General features: G+C 38.3%; 1 long non-coding RNA gene across 1 annotated transcript in view; it reads left to right on the forward strand.

The window, feature by feature from the left end:
• Nucleotides 1-4,153, forward strand: part of LOC116686683 (uncharacterized) — a 20,338-nt gene extending 16,185 nt beyond the window's left edge. Inside the window, exons 3-4 of the long non-coding RNA XR_004331328.1 lie at nt 3,568-3,574; nt 4,088-4,153. This is a non-coding gene — a long non-coding RNA (uncharacterized LOC116686683). The remainder of the gene's footprint in view (nt 1-3,567; nt 3,575-4,087) is intronic.
• Nucleotides 4,154-6,673: the final 2,520 nt, after the last annotated feature.

The raw sequence follows: 6,673 nt of genomic DNA on the forward strand, positions 1-6,673 counted from the left end.
TCCCCCCATATTTATTGTACATCTAGACTAATTTCAGTAATGTTTTTACAGAGCTTGTAAATCCTCTCATTTTTCTTGTTACCATGTTCTGTATTTATGCATTGGTTTTTGTTCTTCAAAAAAGTTAGACTTTGGGAAATAAAAGCATTTTTAGCAGGCTGATGACAGTCTTCTCTTTGTATTCTCTCTTTGCTTTGTTCTGTCACTGCATTTCTTTTCGACACATTACTACCATATCAATAGTCAGTCAAAAAAAGCTGCCCCTCTAATTTGGAAGTTGGTGGCAGGAAATGCCTGCAGGACAGCTAATGTTGAAGGTTCAATGCTCCTACTGATTTAGACGTGTCTGTTGTAACTCTTAAGTGATGCATTTTATTGGATTGTAACTTTAGTGTCTTTCCATTTAGCATGCAGCCTCTGCCGCGATCAGGTGAGCTGTATTGGCATAGGATGGAAGGAATGACGTAGCTATATGTGGTCGGACAGCAGATTAGTGCATACAGATGCAGAGATTATCCTCTTGATTGGAAATCTCTCTGAAACCCCACTCCGCCCCTTCAACCTCTGGTGTTTGCTGAAAAATGTCATTTGCTGAAAAAAGAATATTTCCATCTTGATCCAAGCTCTAAATGGAAGCTTTAGCCCGTTCCCTTAGTACACGTTATTAAATTATATGTCATGTACAAAGAAAGGTAGAAACCGACACAGATGGATGATGAAAAATACCATCGTTGTAATGTCTTGTTGTCATCATATCTGTTTAGTAAAGTGTATAATCCTTAATGTGTATTTCATGACACGTCTATTAAGTCTCCCAGCAGTGGGTACACGTATGACATCCAACCTGCAATATCCAGTTGGCAAACATGACATTGCAAAATTGTAGAATGGAACATGATAGTAGATCATGTAGAACGGTGGTATGATGCCAGATTACTTTTGAAAACCCTGCACTTTGCCATTTTATTCATATTTGCTGACACCACTTATAAAACATCTCAATTACAAGCAGACATAATGAGCATATATTTATTAACTAAATACATTACACCCTGCAATTATCATAATTAACAAGTACTCTCAATATAATGACGAGGGTACACTGGAGGAGGAGAGAGAGGGAACAAGGGGTGGAAAGTTGAAAATGGAATTGAGAGGAAGGAACAGATAAAAGAGAGAAGTGGTGGTGTAGTAATGGAGACAAAATGATTAAGGGAATTGAGGGTTTGACAGAGAGTAAATCAGGTGAAGAGATCAGAAATGAGGAACAGAATTGCATAGTAACATATATAATAGAGCACAAGGCTTTTGCCCTTTTAAGCTTTCAGGGAGCGTTTCACCATTTATTCCCACTGTAAAGACTTCTAAAAAACTGGCTGGGAGTGCTTGCACAGATTTAGTTTCTCAAATGTCCGTGAAATTTGTAGCGCTTTAAAAATTTAAATTCCACCCCATACAACATCACAAGCAGTTAAACAGTTAAGACGTGGACAGTATTACTTATGTTTAACCACAGCAATTTCGGCTGATGTGGAAAATATGTAACGCAACTCAGAACCATAAAAAGCTCTTGGGTCCTAACTGGTTGAAAATATGTGTTCTATGATGAAAGGAGTTGAAGGTGGCAGGATGGGTGGGGTGCACTCCAGACTGAGACAAACGTGTGGGTAAACTGACAAGTATGTAACATAAAGGGGAGAAAATGATTCTGGAGAATGGATGAGAACAGATGTAGGGAGAGAGGAATGGGCTGCTGAAGGAAGAGATACAGAAAAAGAAAAAGAAAGATGTCAAGATGTGCTCTGGGAGTAACGATCAGTTCATGTCGAATTCTGCCTTTGTCTGGCACGACACAGTCACGATAGCCACTGCACACAGTACAATAACCACGCACATACACACACACATGCAGGAGGGACCTGTCTGCCCACTGGAGACCTTGAGGACCACAAACACCCAGCATAAAATGTCTCCTAGCAACAGAGAGGTAATTGTAAGATATAATATAAATGAGGATGGGTCACTGCAATACAAGGATGCAGGAGAGAGAAAAAAACGAAAATAAAAGACTCCACGTGCAATAAATCACTGATTTAGTCACGTAGTCACTTCATTCACTTTTTATGTAAGCCTGGACGCCAGTTTATTAATCATCCACAGTCAGTAATTAAGTCAAACAATTAGTTTTGCCATCAGTCAGTCAATCAACATTGTTGTGAGTACATTTTTTAACTTTGCAGTTGTCAGTAAAATAGTTACAGCCAATTCATTAATCAGTTGGCCAGCCAGATAATTAGCAAGCAAATCAGTGATTTAGGATGACTAAGACTCTGATGTGATGCTTACTTTCATTACAAACAACATCATTCAGAAACTAATTAAATTACATTCCCATTGTCAATGAAATTACATATATATTAAAAGTTGAATTCTTTTTACTTGTTACTTACCTTATGCGTGGTGGAGAAATAGCCTCTTCACTCAGAGAACCAAGGTTAGCGCAAGCGTTTTCTGGCAGTACTTGAGACCAAATGTTTTGTACTTGAATTTGTCATTGTACAGTAGACAGAGAGAAATAAAGCCTATCTTACTATTGATTCACATTGATTACGTTCTAAAGCACAAACAACTTACCACCAAACACTCAACGCAGATGATTTTGTAAAAACAGATGCTCTTTTCTCCTCCTCTGCATTTTAGTAATTGCAGCAATGAACAAGGAAATAGGTTATTCTATTATTGATTTAGGACCATTATAGGATGAACGGAGAACAATTCCATTTATTTATTATCATTAGAAGTCGAATTGGGTTTTGCGGTCCGCTTACCGACTTGTGCACTGATATCGCAAGACACTTTTTTCATTGACAAGTAATTTCATTACGTTTAACACGTGGGGACAAGTTCTCGTCACACCTCTATGATTTACCATAGATATTCTACTTTCTACTTTACCGTTAGTCTTGTCCGATGATAGATGTCGTGCTCTGTGCGGGATCTAGCACAACATTGGCCTATTGAATTCATGGTAGATTATCACTGTGTGAGGATCCTGTAAGCACAAAATCACAGAATCATTTTTACTCCCCACATCTTTAAAGAGCTTTATAGTGAGTTTCCCCTCCTTGTTTAGCTGTCAGGCCCGCAACTGTTTTGGTTCACTCTCACGGCGTTGTTTGCAGCAGCAGGCAGCTCTTTTTAACGAAAAAGTTCTAAAAAAAAAAACTGTATCCTACTTGCTCAGCACCAAACAGCAGACAACAGTTAAAGTCCAGCTGGTGAACAAAGCAGAGCATTTTATTAGTTTAAGAGCCAGATCTTTCTGTCAGGAGTTGGTAGAGACCAAAAAACAGAGCTAAAAGAGGAGTGACCATATTCACTAGGCGGCCCTAAACTTGACTCCAAATGAATGTTGCTTTGTATCTACTGGATGTGTGAATAAGCAACTGTTTCTTAATAACAATTTAAAAGATGAAGACATATGTCAATGTTGTGTTCACAACCTGTTTTTACTGCCTTAAACAACCTCTGGCAATTGTGCAATTAACGACGACCCTCTTTCAAAAGTATGAAGGTCGGAGCCACTTTTACAAATTTGTGTTTCCACTTGCCACCTTTTCAGAACGCTGTGTCAGTGCATCACTCTCAAATCTAATTTGCTTGCTTGTTGAGAGAATGCCCAAATCAATGAAACTCCATATCACCGTTTACAGGTACCTTGCATCCAGGCAGATTCAAGTGACAGTGCGCCGTGGTTTGAGAGACAGAGAGGGGAAGAGAAAGTTGAGTGGGACAACTGCACGCAATGTTTCTGTATTAATAGCTTAGTTGGAATGATGCTTTGTCACTTTATGACAACCCCCCTGCCCCCAAGCCTGTGACATTATTTAGTAAGCTTAACCCGCTCCACATCTATTTTCTGTGTAAAAATATGTATGTGTAAACAAGGCTAACAACATAATCTTTGAGACATCAGCCTCAGCTCTTGGTAATTCTCAGTGGTAGTAGAAATGATTGGAAGGTGAATGACGTATATTGGTGAATGAGGAGGGGCAGTTTGACTACAGTTGTCAAAGCCCCAATGGAGCTCAGCGCAAATTCTTTTAGGAAGACTTTTAAATAACTTCAATCACCAATATCTCTTCCTAAAACTCGCGTTTAAGAGGCGTTCACTTTTCAGTAAACCAACCAAAATTGGCCACAAAGTTCATGATCCACCTACCTACCATTCAACAAACATTTAACTTAACATAATTACCACGATAACGTAACATGTATTTGTATGTGATGTCTATCACTAATGCACCCTATGAATTTCTGTGTACACAATCATCTAAGATGCACGAGCAGTAAGACACCCGTTTGATTACATAGACTCGAGCGGTTGCACGGTTACATTTGGTCTTGTTCAGTAGCTTGGTGCACGGTCTCCTCATGACAGCATACCTACCATGCAGCCTGCAACATTCATTTCTCTAACATTTAACTTAACATAACCACTACAATAACATGACGTGTAGTTGTATGTAATGTAGTTCCCCATCGATATTGTGTGAATTGCCATAAATAAAATCATCTAAGATGCACTAGAAACAAGGTGTGGATAATAACTCAAACTCGCAGATGAACCAAGATACCGCTTGATTACATTAGCTTAGTCAGTAGCCTGGTGCGGGGTCTCCAATCTACAACTCCTCAACACCTCGTTCGGTGCTGCTCGGCTCGCATTAGCCCATTTCCTGATTGATTCTACCACCACTCCAGTGGAGGCGCTAATGAGGTAAAAAAACAAACAGGAGTGAGTCGGTTCTTTGACATATGGCTCTCGATTCTCCCGGTCCAGTGACACAAGTCGGGTTAATTAACCGGCTCTTCGGTCAGTTTGTCAACACTAAACAGCAATTTATGCATGGGAGCATAAAGTGATCCTCAAGTTTGAATAGACAATGTGTAGATACAATTAAAAATGGCTCTGAAATAGTCATTGAATCAATTTATGTACTTTTAACTTTTTAATATATTAAAATATAAATCTAGTAGAGAAGTCAATCCGGGTTACAGCCCAATCATTTCTGAGTTTTTTCTTTAAGATCTAAAGACATGTCATCATGACTTGACATCAAACACATGTCCTGCATTATTAATTAATGTGTTTTTTAGCCTGTTGCAAATGAGGCCTGTTGCAAGTGAGCATTTCTTTCCTCTTAGAATATCTGGAACTTGGATTTAGTGCCACCTCCTAAACTTTAGAAATTTATAGAAATGAAGGTTCAGGAACTTGTCCCCAAAGCGGTTGGTCAAATATTTTACATGATGATATCTTTTGACACAAACATGTTTTTTTTTAGTTCAGTTGCAGTATTGATGTACATTCAAAGCTAAGCCCAGCAGGAATCATATTTCTTTCTTCTAATGAGCAACTGTAAAATGAATGTAATATTTCATTGTCAAATCTTCAGATTGTTATTCCACTATTAATATTCTTTACAGTGAACATTCACCTTCAGAATCAATGTTTAATCACTATGTATTATTCTGCTCAACGAGGCCTTGACCATTAAGTAATGTAATTTAATTTTCTCACAAATTAATAATAGATCAAATTCAATATGCCTTTGAAATATGGTGATTTTAATAGAAAGTTACAGGTCGTCACAGAGTTGGTTTAGAGCGGTGTTATTATCGTCAGGGTGGCCGAGCATCCTGGTGGTAAAGTGTAAAACAAGGGACTTGACCATTCCCTTGTTTTATGGTGAAACAAAATCTCCTTCATTTAACTGGGCCCATCCTGTTGGCTAAGAAGGCCAGGGCCCATAATATAACTTGTTTGAATCTGTTTTGTCTTTCTAGTTTCTTGGTTGCTGCATACTACAATTTTACAGCAGTAGGAATGTGTTTCTAAATGGGTTATAAAAGTTTTCTTTCCATTTCTCTCAATTTAATTCTTTGGTGCTTGTGACTCAAATTAACTTATTCTGATGCAATAACTACATAACATTGACTAATGGCCTCACTGTTGTAACTTGCCTGCTTGTTGTGCTTATTCAGAAAGGCTAATTTCAGTCTTCAACGTTAAATTAAACTGAACTCAGTAAAAGTTGCTGATGGATTTCTTTTTTCATTGCATCTGAGTGGTGTTTTCACACCATACTGAATACAAAATTATGTGTCCAATAATATATAGTTGGAAACATGTTTTTAATACTTTTTGCTTCCATTACATATTTCCATTTTGTAATGGATTTGCTCTTTAGCAGTATTCTTTTGGATAGCAGCAGCAGGCCTCAGCACTGACCAAAAGATGAAGTCAGTCAATTAGCTAGGTCCAAATACACAACAATACTGAACAATACTAGAACCAGGTAGGACAGGAAAGTTGATTAGTAGCGCTGACCCTGAGCGTGATTCACTTGCCAATGTCACAGTTGAATCTTTACAGAGGTCGCAGCGTTCTGAGACCTGTCAGTTTACACAAATGAGACAAGCAGAGACGGGGTATCATCTCCATAGGAACAACTTCTTATTTTCCGGCTTTTTTTTAGCAGGATGTATCATTTCTTATAGGGCTGAACGATATTGTGTTTTAGCATCGACATTGCGATGTGCGCATGCGCGATAGTCACATTGCATGTTAACGCTTTTTTGCTTTTTTGCTGCTTGATAGAAAAGAAAA

This window comes from Etheostoma spectabile, chromosome 3 (assembly GCF_008692095.1).
Source record: "Etheostoma spectabile isolate EspeVRDwgs_2016 chromosome 3, UIUC_Espe_1.0, whole genome shotgun sequence".
Classification (NCBI taxonomy): Eukaryota; Metazoa; Chordata; class Actinopteri; order Perciformes; family Percidae; genus Etheostoma; species Etheostoma spectabile.